This window comes from Rhinatrema bivittatum, chromosome 3 (assembly GCF_901001135.1).
Source record: "Rhinatrema bivittatum chromosome 3, aRhiBiv1.1, whole genome shotgun sequence".
Classification (NCBI taxonomy): Eukaryota; Metazoa; Chordata; class Amphibia; order Gymnophiona; family Rhinatrematidae; genus Rhinatrema; species Rhinatrema bivittatum.
The window spans coordinates 112710724-112726302 of NC_042617.1; positions in this window are offsets into that span (position 1 = coordinate 112710724).

Here is a 15579-nt window from a genome sequence, read left to right on the forward strand (position 1 = left end):
AGCTCCTGCCAGAACTTTTCCAAAAACCCCTGCTGTGCCGCATTGGAGGCCTATTTTATACTTTCCTATTTTTGTCCCATCCCCTTTGGGGGAAAAACCATCCTGTCACTCCAGTTAAAAATTATACACCCTCTTAAACATCCTCTGAATCTCCTGTGCCAGAAGATTCCCTCTGTAAAAAATCGAACACATTTCAAGATACCACTGAACCCTTAGTAAAGCTTCCACTGCAGGAAGAGTCTCCATTTTAAGATATAAACCACATTCTATTACACTACAGTGGCCAAACAGGGGCCACATTCTGATCTTTAAACAAAGTTAAACTAATGATGTTAACTAGGAATGTAAATGGAGAAAAATTAGGTTGTTAGTTATTTCAGTTTGTTTGCCATTTTCTGTTTAGTTCAATTTGAGTCCTTAGTTATTTCATTTATTTTGTTATATAATTTAATTCATGTCCTTTAAATTGAATGAGGGAAGCAATGCAACTTTAACATTGGGGTTTTATGTCCAAGTTTAATGAAACTTGTAGGCAAGCATCAGCAGTAGAGGGAACAGTAGTCCAAGACAAGTGGGGCAAAATAATACCAACAGTAGCATGAATAGCCCAAGGTACCATGAAGAGGGGCAAAGTGGCACCAACAGTGGCAGAAATAACCCACAGCACCAAAAGAGGGAGAAAGGGCACCAAAAACGTGGCATGATAAGCTCAATGCACTGTGAGAGGGGAAAAGTAGCACAAACAATGGCATGAATAGTCCAAGGCACCAAAAAATTGGCAATTGGCACCAAAAACAATGATATGAAGACCCCAAGGTACCCAATGGGGGGCAAAGGACATCAACAACAGTGACATTAAGAACACCACAAGGCACTGTGAGGGATGCAAAGCAGCAGAAAAAGTGACTGGAAGACTCAAAGACACAAAAGAGGAGTAAATAACACCAACAGTGGCATTAAGATCCTAAGGCACCAAAAAAAGGGCAAAAGTGGCACAGAAACACTCCAAGCCACCAAGAAAGAGAAAAAAGGCACCAACAACAGTGATATGAAAACACAAAGGCACCAAAAGAAGGAAAAGAACACCAATAACTGTGGCATCAATACCCCAAGATACAAAGGGGCCAATATTCATATAGAAACATAGAAACATAGAAACATAGAAATGACGGCAGAAGAAGACCAAATGGCCCATCCAGTCTGCCCAGCAAGCTTCACACACTTTTTTCTCTCATACTTATCTGTTTCTCTTAGCTCTTGGTTCTATTTCCTTTCCACCCCCACCATTAATGTAGAAAGCAGTGATGGAGCTGCATCCAAGTGAATATCTAGCTGATAAGTTAGGGGTAGTAGGGGTAGTAACTGCCGCAATAAGCAAGCTACATCCATGCTTATTTGTTCTACTTAGACTATGTTATACAGCCCTTATTGGTTGTTTATCTTCTCCCCTGCCGTTGAAGCAGGGAGCTATGCTGGATATGCTTGAGGTATCAGTTTATTCTTCTCCCATGCTGTTGAAGCAGAGAGCCATGCTGGATATACATCGAAAGTGAAGTATCAGGCACATTTGGTTTGGGGTAGTAACCGCCGTAACAAGCCAGCTACTCCCCGCTTTGTGAGTGTGAACCCTTTTTTCTTCTCCCCTGCCGTTGAAGCAGGGAGCTATGCTGGATAAGCGTGAAGTATCAGTTTTTTCTTCTCCCCTGCCGTTGAAGCAGAGAACTATGCTGTATATGCATAGAAATAGAAGTAACAGGCTTATTTGGTTTGGGGTAGTAACCGCCGTAACAAGCCAGCTACGCCCCCCTTTGTGAGTGCAGATCCTTTATTCCACATTTCCTCTTGCTGTTGAAGCTAGAACGATGTTGGAGTCACAGTAAGCATGTGTATGTTTATTGAATAAGGGTATTGTCTCCAGGCAGTAGCCATCATTCTGGTGAGTCACCCACTCTTCATTGGCGGCCTCTTGACTTTATGGATCCACAGTGTTTATCCCACGCCCCTTTGAAGTCCTTCACAGTTCTGGTCTTCACCACATCCTCCGGAAGGGCATTCCAGGCATCCACCACCCTCTCCGTGAAGAAATACTTCCTAACATTGGTTCTGAATCTTCCTCCCTGGAGCTTCAAATCGTGACCCCTGGTTCTGCTGATTTTTTTCCTATGGAAAAGGTTTGTCGTTGTCTTTGGATCATTAAAACCTTTCAAGTATCTGAAAGTCTGTATCATATCGCCTCTGCTCCTCCTTTCCTCCAGGGTGTACATATTTAGATTCTTCAATCTCTCCTCGTACGTCATCCGATGAAGATCCTCCACTTTCCTGGTCGCCCTTCTCTGTACCGCTTTCATCTTGTCTTTGTCTTTTTGTAGATACGGTCTCCAGAACTGAGCACAGTACTCCAGGTGAGGCCTCACCAAGGACCTGTACAAGGGAATAATCACTTCCCTTTTCTTACTCGATATTCCTCTCTCTATGCAGCCCAGCATTCTTCTGGCTTTTGCTATAGCCTTGTCGCATTGTTTCGCAGACTTCATATCATTAGACACTATCACCCCAAGGTCCCTCTCCTGCTCCGTGCACATCAGCCTTTCCCCCCCCATCGAATACAGTTCATTCGGGTTTCCACTCCCCATATGCATGACTTTGCACTTCTTGGCATTGAATCTCAGCTGCCATATCTTCGACCACTCTTCCAGTTTCCTTAGATCCCGTCTCATTCTCTCCACTCCTTCCGGCGTGTCCACTCTGTTGCAGATCTTAGTGTCATCCGCGAAAAGACAAACCTTGCCTTCTATCCCGTCCGCAATGTCGCTCACAAAGATATTGAACAGGACCGGTCCCAACACCGATCCTTGCGGTACACCACTTAAAACCGCTCTCTCTTCAGAGAAGGTTCCATTTACCATCACACATTGTCTTCTGTCCGTCAACCAATTTGCAATCCAGGTCACCACCTCGGCACTCACTCCCAAGCTTCTCGTTTTATTCACCAGTCTCCTGTGCGGAACCGTGTCAAAAGCTTTGCTGAAATCCAAGTATATGATATCGAGCGCTCTTCCTCGATCCAATTCCTTGGTTACCCAGTCAAAAAAGTCAATCAGATTTGTCTGACAGGATCTTCCCCTGGTGAATCCATGTTGCCTCTGGTCCATCAATTCTCCGGACTGTAGATAGTTCACTATTCTCTCTTTCAGCAGTGACTCCATTACTTTTCCCACCACCGAAGTGAGGCTGACCGGTCTGTAGTTGCCAGCCTCCTCCCTGTTCCCACTCTTGTGAAGCGGGACCACCACCGCTCTTCTCCAATCACTCGGCACCACTCCCGTTTCTAGGGATCTATTGAACAGGTCACACAGCGGAGCCGCCAGAACATCTCTGAGCTCCCTCAATATCCTTGGATGAATCCCATCAGGCCCCATGGCTTTGTCCACTTTCAGGTTCTTTAGCTCTTCCCACACATTTTCTACTGTAAAAGGATTTTCATCTATTCCACTTCCCACCAGTTTTTTGTTGTGTAGAGATGGTCCTTCTCCAGGGTCTTCTTTAGTGAACACAGAGCTGAAGTATTCGTTTAATATTTCTGCCATTTCTTCATCTCCCTCTACACATTGATCATTACCACCTTTCAATTTCACTATACCACTTTGGATCTTTCTCTTTTCGCTGATGTATCTGAAAAATGTTTTGTCTCCATTTTTTATCTCCTTGGCAATTCTCTCTTCCGCTTGACTTTTTGCCAACTTGATTAATTTCTTTGTCTCCCTCAGTTGAATCAGATATTCTTCTTTGTGTTCCTCCCTTTGGGATCTTTTATATATTTTGAATGCTGTTCTTTTAGCTTTAATTTTGTCAGCCACCTCCTTTGAGAACCAGATAGGTTTCAATTTTCTTTTGCTTTTCTTTACATTTCTAACGTATAGAGCAGTTGCCTTGGTGATTGCTCCTTTTAGATTGGTCCACTGCTGATCCACATCTCTCTCGTTCTCCCATCCTTTAAGTTCTTCCTCCAGGTACTTCCCCATTTCCTCAAAGTCTGTGTTTTTGAACTGTAAAACTCGGGTCTTTGTGGTTCTTTTCCCTATTCTTTTAGTGATATTAAACCATACCGTTTGATGATCACTGCTGCTGAGGTGGGCACCCACCTGGACATCTGAGACATTATCTGCATTAGTGAGCACTAAGTCGAGTATAGCTCCTTCTCTGGTGGGTTCCAACACCATTTGTTTGAACAAAGATACTTGCATGGCATCCACTATCGCTCTACTATTTTTAGTTTCTGCAGATGGGATTTTCCAGTCTACATCTGGCATATTAAAGTCACCCACGATCACCACTTCTCCCTTCTTACCTATCTTATGGATGTCTTCAACCAGGTCTCTGTCCAGCTCTTCCTTTTGGTTTGGAGGCCTGTAAACCACTCCAATATAAATGGATGCTCCGTCATCTTTTTTTAGGTCGATTCAAAGGCATTATCCAGATAACTTTTGAGTTATCTGGATAATGCCTACTATTGAATATTCCTGGAACTTATCTGTCTAAAGTTTAACAAGATATACCAATATCAGGCTAAAATTTAGATTGGAGCTGTTCTGGGCTAGAGCTACGATAGCCGAAAAACTTATTTAGCTAACTCTGATATTTGGAGTTTGCCAAAAAAGCTATTTAGCTGTCGAGATATAAGAAGGAGGAGATTTACATTTATCCAGATACATTTATTTATTTAAAAAATGTATATACTGCATAAACAGCAAAAATGTATATAATAAAAGTAGTTTACAAGTTTCACATACAGTGCATAATAAAAATAATCATCATAATTACACACTTCAATAATACCTACTCAGTACCTACTGATGATTGCCACCCTCCCCTACAAAAGCCAAATTTCCTTATCTTCCTGCCACTGCACTGCCTAATATTGACATCCAAGAACATTTATTTATTTATTTATTTATTTGAGGTTCTTTATATACCGCCATTCGTTTAGTAACATCATGACGGTTCACATACAACAAAAGTTTCAGCAGCAGTGCTAGAACAATTAGAAAATAGCAACAGTGCTTTACAATTAACGTTCAACTAAAGAAGGACCATTAGAAAAATATAACAATGCTAAACTAGAGCAACTGAAAGAAGGTATATGGCAATGTAAAACAGTAGTAATAGTAATAAAATAATTACAATAGGTTGATGCATGGATTATATACAAATAGTTCAAATAGTACAATATTTATAAAGGGTAATAGGGTAATAGGGTAGTAGGGTGAGGGTAGTAGGGTATAGGGTAAAAGGGTAATAGGGTAGTAGGGTAGCAGGAGGGGAACTTAGGTAGCATAGAGGGATAATACATATTAACAAAGCTTAGACTCAGGGAAAAGCAAAGGGGGAAATGCTGGAGAAAATGTTTGGTACTTTATGTGAATGCTTTTAAGAATAACCATGTTTTAAGTTTCTGCTTGAATTTTTTTGGGCATGATTTCTGCCGCAGTTCAGGTGGCATAGTGTTCCAGCAGGAGGGGCCGGCTATAGTGAAGGCGCGTTTTCTGTTTGTGTCTAGTCTGGTAGTTTTGTGGGTAGTTTTAGTGGGTAGCATCCCTCAATGCTACCCACTAAAAGGAAACAAATATGCCTTAACCAGTTTCCTGAATTTTAAATTATGTAGCTCATTTCTAACAGCCACTAGCAACTTGTTTCAAGCCTGAGGGGCCACTGATGAGAAAGCAGGTTTTGCCCCTTTACTAGTCTTAAACTTATAACTATACACAAATTCCAATTGGACTTCCTAGGAAGATCTAAGATCATGTTTGGGAATATGCCAGAACAATTTTGCGGTTAAATACTTTGGCCAATCAGAGTGTGAACACTGGAAGGCAAGAGAAAGCAATTAACCCTTTCTACAACTGGAAGCTAGGAATGGAAATAAGTAAAAATTTCATTTCATTTTTCATTTTTTATTTTGTTTTTTGGGATTTTTACCCACAAATTTCATTTTATCTATTTTATTTATTTATTTATTTTATTTAAAAGAGGTTTATATACTGCTTTTACAACAAGTGTTGATCCAAACAGTTTATATTTGTCAACATACATAATTAAAATAACATTAAAACGCATATCATAAAACAATAAAAAAATAGAGAAAGATGACATAATCTCTAGGGATGTGAATCGGGCTTCAGACGATTGAAAATATCATCAATATTTTCAAAATCGTCAGAAATCAGGGGCTCCCCCGAAACGATAGGAAAACCCCACAATATTGATCAGGGGGGTTCTCATCATTTTGGGGGAGGGTGGGAAAAATGGCACACAAAAATAATCCCTAAACCCACCCCAACCCTTTAAAACTAATCCCTTTGCTTCCCCCACCCTCCGACCCCCCCAAAAACATTTTACAGGTACCTGTGGTCCAGTGGGGGTCCTGGGAGTGATCTCCCGCTCCCGGGCCGTCGGCTGCCACTAATCAAAATGGCACCGATGGCCCTTTGCCCTTACCATGTGACAGGGTATCCGTGCCATTGGCCGGCCCCTGTCACATGGTAGGAGCACTGGATGGCCCGCACCATTTTTAAAGATGGCGCCGGCCATCCAGTGCTCCCTCCATGTGACAGGGGCCAGCCAATGGCACGGATACCCTGTCACATGGTAAGGGCAAAGGCCATCGGTGCCATTTTGATTAGTGGCAGCCGACGGCCCGAGAGCGAGAGATCGCTCCCGGTACCCCCACTGGACCACCAGGTACCTGTAAAATGTTTTTGGGGGGTCGGGAGGGTGGGGGAAGCAAAGGGATTAGTTTTAAAGGGTCGGGGTGTTTTTTTTGTTTATCGGCTCGGGCACAGCTGATAAACAAAACCGCGATTGGGCCCGATGAAAAAAAACCCACATGTGAATCGGAACCGGAATCCGAACCGATTCTGGTTCCGATTCACATCTCTAATAATCACAGTCATTAGCTAGTTGGAAATAAGAAAGGAAAAGAGAAGAAAAAGAACTTATGAAGGCAAGGGAAGATGTAATGGAGCTGCTTACCGAGTGATAGCAAGCGATCCAAAAGCCTTTGAAAATAAATATGTTTCAAATTTTTTTAAAAATTCAGTAGGAGATGAGATTTGCCTTACATGGTCTGGGATAGAATTCCAGAGCGAAGGGCCTGCAACCGAAAAAGCCCACCTTTGTGTGATATCAAGTCTGGCCAACCGAACTGATGGAATTTCTAAACGATTTTTATGTAATGAACGTAGCAGTCTATTTGATTGATAGATGTGAAGGAGGGAGCAAAGGCAGGTAGAAGAGACTTTTTAAATTAAATTATGCATAATGGATAAGACTTTATATTGTATTCTAAATTGAACTGTTAACCAGTGTAATGACTGTAAAATTGGGGTTATGTGGTCTTTTCGAGAAGTGCCAGTTAAAATTTGAGCAGCAGTATTTTGGATTAATTGTGAAGGACGAAGAGTATTATCATGAAGACCAAGATAGAGGGCATTGCAGTAATCTATACCTGTGAGAATACGAGATTGTATGCTAGTACGGAATTCATTGGGAAATAGTAAAGGACGAAGATGTTTTAACATATGTAGTTTGTAAAAGGAGTTTTTAACAGTAGTTGAAACATGATGAGACATGGATAATCTTGAATCTAGGATTACACCAAGGATTCAGGCTTTTGAAACAATAATATGCAGATCATCTAGAAGTAGAAATGATGGAGGACTATAGGCAGAGTATGATATGGTTGAGAGATGAAGAATTTATGTATTGAAGCATTTAAGATGGTTATGGGATAGCCATAAGTTAATGGTTTTCATATAGAAACATATAGTAGAAAGTGTAGAGCACCATGATATGGAGTAAGTTACAAAAAACTGAATATCATCAGCATATATTTTAAAATGAATATTAAGACTATTAAGGAGGTGGCAAAGTGGTATTAAATAGATATTAAATAGAACTGCTGAAAGTGAAGAACTTTGGGGAACACCAGATATGGGAAAGTACCATTTAGAGGTATGTGAACCAACATTAATCTGATGTTGACATTAGATACTTATGATCGAAACCAATTTAGAATGGTATCTTTCAGACCAATACATTGTAATTGGTAGAGGAGAATTTGGTGGTCTAAAGTATCAAAGGCAACCAAGATATCTAATAGCATCAGGATGTAGTCAGTGTTGGCATCAAATTCTCTAATTAGGGCGTCAAAAGAGGAAAGTAATAAAGTCTCCATGCTATGGCCTTTGCGAAATCCATGTTGGTTTGGGTGAAGGAGAGCATTTTCTGACAGATAATCGGAGTATTAGTGAAGGATAACAGATTCGAGAATTTTTGCCACAGAAGTGAGAGATGTAATGGGGTGAAGGTTAGCAATGTTTGTAATGATCTCAGTTTTTTTCTTCAAGATAGGGTGGATGGAAGTTTGTTTAAGTAAACCTAGGAAAATGCTGGATTCAAGGATTCCAAGGTCCCCTACAGCTTTTAGTAAATGACCAGAACAAGGATTGAACGGGGATGAAGAGATTTTAGTTTTTTGTAGTATGCGTGTGATGGATGAAGCATCTACATATGAAAATTCAGACCAGATGCAGGCTGGATTGGAAAGATGTAACTGGTGATTAGAAGGTTGAGGAAAGCAACTGATTATTTTAGAAATTTTATCCTGAAAATGAGTAGCTATACAGTTGCAGAAGACATCATCGATATCAGAAAGATTAGAGTGAGGGATGGTCATATGGGACTTCACTATACTGAAAAGAACAGAAGGATTATCGTTAGCAGCAGTTATTTTTTGAGAATAAAAAGTTTTTTTGGCAATATCAGTTTCTTTTTCATATTTTCCCAGTCAGCAGAAATAGGAGTTTTTGGTTGTAGTTGTATGAAGTTTTTTTCCAGTGGTGTTCAAGTCACCTTAGCTTGGTTTTCATTGTTTGAAGGGACCCATTTTTAAAGATGGCGCCGGCCATCCAGTGCTCCCTCCATGTGACAGGGAACGGCCAATGGCACGGATACCCTGTCACATGGTAAGGGCAAAGGCCATTGGCGCCATTTTGATTAGTGGCAGCCGACGGCCCGGGAGCGGGAGATCACTCCCGGGACCCCCACTGGACCACCAGGTACTTGTAAAATGTTTGTTTTTTTTTGGGGGGGGGGTTGGGAGGGTGGGGAAAGCCAGAATGCCCCCTATCTAAATTTCTCAAAACATGATCAGTTAATGGCAACAATACGTCTTAGTATTATATCTCAGTCTAAACCCAGATTGAAAAATTCCTAAACTCCCAGTATCCTCCAAAAATCTCAAAATCTGTGTAACCACTACTTTCTCAAAGATCTTAGACATAAATGAAAAAATGTGTAATTGAGTAATAATTTTCACAGCAAGAGGTATTAAGATGAGGGTTGTTTAATAAAGGAATAACCACTGAATGCTTAAACATCTTTGGAAAACAACCATCTTGCAAAGAGGCAGTAATATTTATCAACCCTTTCCTCCTAAGGACTTAACTAAGCTAAGAAGGAATGTGTCCAACAAATTTCCTAATGGCTGCATACCCTTAAGCAGACATTTCAGCCCAATCATTAAAACTAAAGAGAAATCTTCAAACTTTTCATAAACTATATTCCTAGCAGAAACTCCAGAACCAATTTGGCTATCACCTAATTTACTTTTGAACTTACAGATCTTATCATGGTAAAAGGTTGCAAAATCCACACATGAAGGCATCCTTAAGGGTCTCTCTGTCTCTCTCCTTTTGCCGCATGAGTCTGTCCACTACATGAAATAGCTCTCTAGAGGTATTATCAACTGACTTTACACAACTTGAGAAGGCTTCCTTTTTCCTTAAAACTACTAACCTTCTGTACATGTTAGCTGATCTTCTCCAATCAGATAAAGTTTCTTCTGTTTTCAATCTCTTCCACCTTCTTTCTTTGAATATCACCAGTTAAGCAGTGATAATGTTAAAAAACCACCTACCTCTCAAGTGGGCTTCATGTCCCGATACCCCAGCCCCCTCTCCATTCAAACATCCCCAAGCTCCCTGAGTCCCCCAGAACCAGTATTTAAAATGCAGGCCTCTAGCCCAAAAATCCTTCCTATTCCTCCCCTCCCCCAAAGTTCAAATAAAAAATAATGTAAAGGCCACCGTTTTTTACTCCTTCCTACTACTCCCACTCCTTCCAAGTCACCTCATACCCTCCCAACCCACTCAGAGTCCCCCAAACCGTTCTGGGCAACTGGGAGCTCAGATTTTGAGTTCTGCTCCTGATGTGTCTGGCTCCTGCTGAGGACCAGGAGGTAAAAGGACAGGGACATTTTTCATGCAGTTGACTACCTGCTGCTCCTGAGGAGATACTCTTGGCTCCTGCCATATTACTTATTGACTATCACTATACTAACTACCTGCGGCTGCTCACTGAATTGTATACCATGCTAATAACTTGATGCTTCAAACCTGCCTTAGCTACAAGACTTAATATTCCTTTCCTTAATTCTTCAGATCTCTCACATAGTTCATCTGAATCGGTATGTTCTTTAAAGATCTGCTGCAGTCATTGTTCCAGGGGTGGCCAACTCTGATCCTCAAGAGTTACAAACAGGGCTAGTTTTCAGGACATTCATACTGAATATGCATGAGATAGATTTCCATGCATTGCCTCCATGGTGTGCAAATGTATCTCTTGCATACTCATTGTGGATATCCTGAAAACCAGACCTTTTACCCTGATGATATACACTGTAACCATCTGACTGAGTGGATTACAGTTTCTCTTACTGCCACTTCAAACCACGGCTAAGACACAATGACAGTGACTGTGACACCACACCTTGCATTCTGCTCCAAATCAAATTATTTTTTTTTAATAAACTTTAAACTCTGAACTTTGAAGCAAGGAGGTTTAAAACCTTTCCTTTCTCTCTCTAATATCCAACAGAGAAATTATGAAGCCATGACATGTAGCAGGGCTAATCCACTTGAAAAAGTGTTTCAGCATTATTGGTCCTGCTTCTTCCTTCTCCCATCCCCAACTGGCTCCATTCTCTCTGGCCTGAATTAAAAAAAAACAAAAAAACATTGCTTTGCTTCCCCCATAGACTTTAATGGCACTCAACCAAAAGAGCTGAAAAAGTTTCAGGTTCTTTCTAGTGTGTACTTAGTTTGGTTTAGTTGCAACAAATCAAACTGAAAAATCAACTCATTCATCATATTTTCCCATTTGGATTCAATTGAACGCACATCTTTGAAATGAACTATTGCAGTGACAGCACAAGAACAGCTCTTAAGAAATGCCTGCAAATATCAAATTTTTGTACAATTATATAAATCACCAAATTTCTCACACATACTGTGAACATATTGAAATTCAGTCTTCTTAAGACATTTGCAATGTCCCAATTCTTCACTTAAATGTTGAAAGGTTCAACAAAAATACAAGTTCATATGTTGCTATTCTAAATGCTGACAAAAACGTTGCCCTTCTGCCAACACAAATATGTCCATATAATTCATAAATCATCAAATTCTTCAGCAGAGTCCCTATCCGATGATCACAGATGAAAGAATTAAATGTCTTTCAGAAATCAACAATCTTCAAAAAATAAAGAAAGAATGAAGATAGTTGAAACCTCCACCTGACATGTTTTGCCTAAGATTGGCTTCTTCAGGTGCTCAAAGTACTACACAAGTCCAATCTCCGGAGCTTCCAGTTTGGGTCTAGTCCATCCTATCTGCGTTAGCCACTCATCCTTGCTCGTGGTGGGCACACCTCTCCGCTACCTCTCCGGGAGACCATCTGAGGCCCACCTAAGTCCAGGCGGTCCGGGTACCCAAGGGCTCAACCTGCGGAAACCCCAGACAGTTATTGGTGAAGCTCCAGCTAGCCTCTGTCTCCTCGTGTGCTCCGTCTCCTGGTGGCAGGCGCTCTCTGGGTCTGACCAGAGGGCCTTACCAATCCTGCACCAGGCCAAGGGTCCACCTCCAGCGCAAAACTGCTGTGCGCTGTGTATTGTGTGCCAAACAAATCACACTTGAACCACATTGGCAATGTCCTAAATAATGCTTTACTGATACATTTTCATGGAATGGCACAATTAAATATGGTAAATCACAAACCACAGTGTCTGCAGTTTCTCACAGAATTACAGGTCTTTTCTCCACTATCTGTGCATTAGTCTTTATTAAGCCAGGAAACCATCCACACTTCTGGATTAGATTGTGCAGTGGTCCCGGGAAACTCCTCCCGATGGTATAAAAATCTATCTTGGCACACAGTTAATGTCTCTATCACTCAGAGCTCTTGTGGCTGCCAGATGGGTGTCCTTCCTTGAATGTAGATCTTTTACTCACAGTTAGTAGATTAATCTTCTGATGGGATCCCTGGTGGTAGGAATCCTGGTGGACTGCAGTTCTCACCAGTCACCTTGATGGGCAGAAAACACTTCTTCCCAGATGTTGGAAAAACAATCTTTGTCCCCAAATTAGATAACTGCAGGAATCTGCTGCAATAGGACACCTTTTTTGGGCAGATCTTCCCTAAACACTGGGCAACTTCAGCCCAGGGTTCCCCATTCCCTGGGCTTCGGAAAGGCCCAGGCCATCAGCAGGGCTCCTCTAGATAAAGGTTCAAAATCCCCAAAATCAGTCCCAGAGCAGCCACTCTGCTCCTCTTTGGTTTCTCCTGGAGGATCTCGAAGGGTTTCTCAGGATCCAGGCAGGCCCAAAATCCAACTTAGGAAAACATAACTTCTCTCTCTCTGACTTCCAAATAATACTGCCCCCAGAGCCAATTTCATAACTCTGCTATAAACCTCAGGACCGAGGGTATCCATTACAGCTCCGCTAGTGGAGAGCTGTCTCTGAATGGATACTCCTCTAATTATTTCCCCAACTGCACTAGACTGTGAAAGACTTATTAGTAACACAAAAAGTGGTCTGGGTTACATAACATAGACATAAGATTACCTATACAAGTTGAGTAGAGTCTCATGTGGTGTTACACCGCAACTTATAGGATTCACCAGTATTAGGATGCACAAAAGTCTGGAGTGATATGATAAAGGGCAAGCTTTATATCGACTATAGCATTGATGATCCCACATTTGATTAGCAGGTACTGGTCTTGAAAAACATGAAGATCCCAAAATCTTCTGAAAATTATGGATTCTCCTATATGCAAACAATGGAATATTGTCTAAGAAAACACCATGTGCTTGAATCAGATGCCAATGCCACTTAATTATATGGATAATTTGAGGCATGCAAACAGTATAAGACGAAACACAAACTAGATGGTCCGATGTTACCTTCGTCATCAGGGAGTTTGGAGTTTTGTGGTTAAATTTGTTTTTTGTTTTTAATGATGACACTATTGTGCCTGTGTAGTGCTACTAATTCTTTATAAAATGTAATATACCTTGCAAGTTTAGTTTGTAACCAATTTTGTGCTCCATTCCAATATATACTGAAGCACAATATATGTATTGAACATTTTAAAGGTGAATTGTTGAACAGCTATGCTACAACCATGCTGTGACCTCGCCTGCTGGCAGTTCATTTACTACATTGAAATGGCTTGTACATACTATCTATAGACAGGTCCCTTTATATATCTAGACACAAAGAAACTAGAATTATCCATCAGAAAAATACATTTTTTAGGACATAAATGGATTTTTTTTTATTTGTAAATGTCAGCACATTTGTTGCACAGTTCTTCTCTTATTTTCTCTGTGTGCTCTTTGACTGGCATCCTTCTGGTTGTTTGCTCCAAATTCTACATGACAGTTTATAGACCAGACAACAAGCAGTGGTTTGATGGGGATGTTTACCCAGCTGAGAATATACTGTAGTCACTCCCTTGGTAAAGTAGGTGAAAGGGAGCTCACTGGTGGCAGCCCATGAGAAAAACATGAAATTATGAATTCAGGCTAAAAGCAAATATTGTACTATGTGTCTCCTTTCACTGGGAATGTGGTCAAACCCATATAAAATATGATGCGACCATGTCTTTTTAACTCTAACAGTAAGGAAAAAAATATTTGCGCCGAAAATTAGCGCTGTCATAAGATGAAGATGTGGAAACATTTTAAAAATGTAGTTATTTGGTTCTGGGCACTAGGTCTGAAGGAAAAATGAAATAATATTTTCCTTTTGCAAGTACAAACCTGCTTGTTATGTGTATTTGTGTAGGGTGTGCATGCATGTGTGGTCCTGTTTTACCTTAAGCAGGAAGAGATAATATATAGATCTGACTCTCCACTAGATCATCTGGGAAATTAAGTGAAAGCAGAATGTATTTCAGGTTTTTATTTGTTCCTCCACATTATTGTCCCTTCTACCTACTATTGTTATGATCCTTTAATACAGCTTGCTTTAGAATCTTAATCTTCTCTGGCTGAATGGGAATCTATTTGCTCTATTTTTTTCCACTTTCCTCTTTTGTTTTTTTCATTTTACACACATGGAGGGTAACTTTCAAACAGCTCTATGCAACCACATATACAGTATGCACTTTTATGGCTGTGAAGAAATCTATGATAGTAAATGTGTGTGTATGGCATTAAATTGTTTGTATATATAGAATTGTAATCCACTACGATTTGTGGATAGATGGAATATACATTTTTTAAATATAATAAATAAATATAAATGATAGTATTTTATAACCCATGTATTTCAGATACCTGCATATTATAAAATATTCATATCTCTACCCCTTACCATATGTGTGTATGAATGCTTATAGACAAATACAAGCAATGCACTGAACACACTTACTTTTCCTACCTATTTAAAAAAATATATCTATGTATACTTTACGTGTGAAAATACAGTAGGACTTAGTCATGTAAAACCTGATTTATTCGTGGAAATCAGTATATTTTAAAACATGCGTGTATAGTTGAAAGACGGGGCCGAATCGCGGCATGCGGGGAGGGCCCCCCCTTAACATGGCGCTTGCCGAGGGGAGGGCCCCCCCCTTCTTTCCTCGGTCCCACTTACGTCCCGGATCGGCGCGGCGGCAGAGAAGGCTGTCCGGGGGAGGGGCGAGATGACGCACGCGGCACGGCGAGGCCGCCGCTTCATCACGCGGTGACGTCAGCCTCGCGGATATCGCGAGGCTGAGGCCTTTAAAGGGGCAGCGAGCGCTGGGCCCGGCCTTTTTACCTGGCCAGCGCTCGCAATCTTCTCTATGGTTATTGGAAAAATGACCACTTTTCCAATAACTTCACCAGTTCAGTTAGTCTTTTTCCAGGGCACTGAGATCCCCCTGGTTCTTCAGTCTGAACTCAGCCCAGTTCACCCAGATCTCCCACACCTCCAGTTGTACACAGTAAACAAGTCTGATATCAATTACGCAAGATAATTAGCGGGCGTAAAATTACACAAGTTGCCAAATGTATGTTCATGTCTTATAGCCCCTTTTTCATGTCTTATATGCCCCTTTTTTTGCACATATATGTGCGTACATAACGTAATGTGCACGCATACTTTCAATGTTCACAAAATAGCTATATTACAAGTACAGGCTACTTATGCGTGTGTATGCTCATTTTAGGTGTGTAAGTGCTTTGAAAAT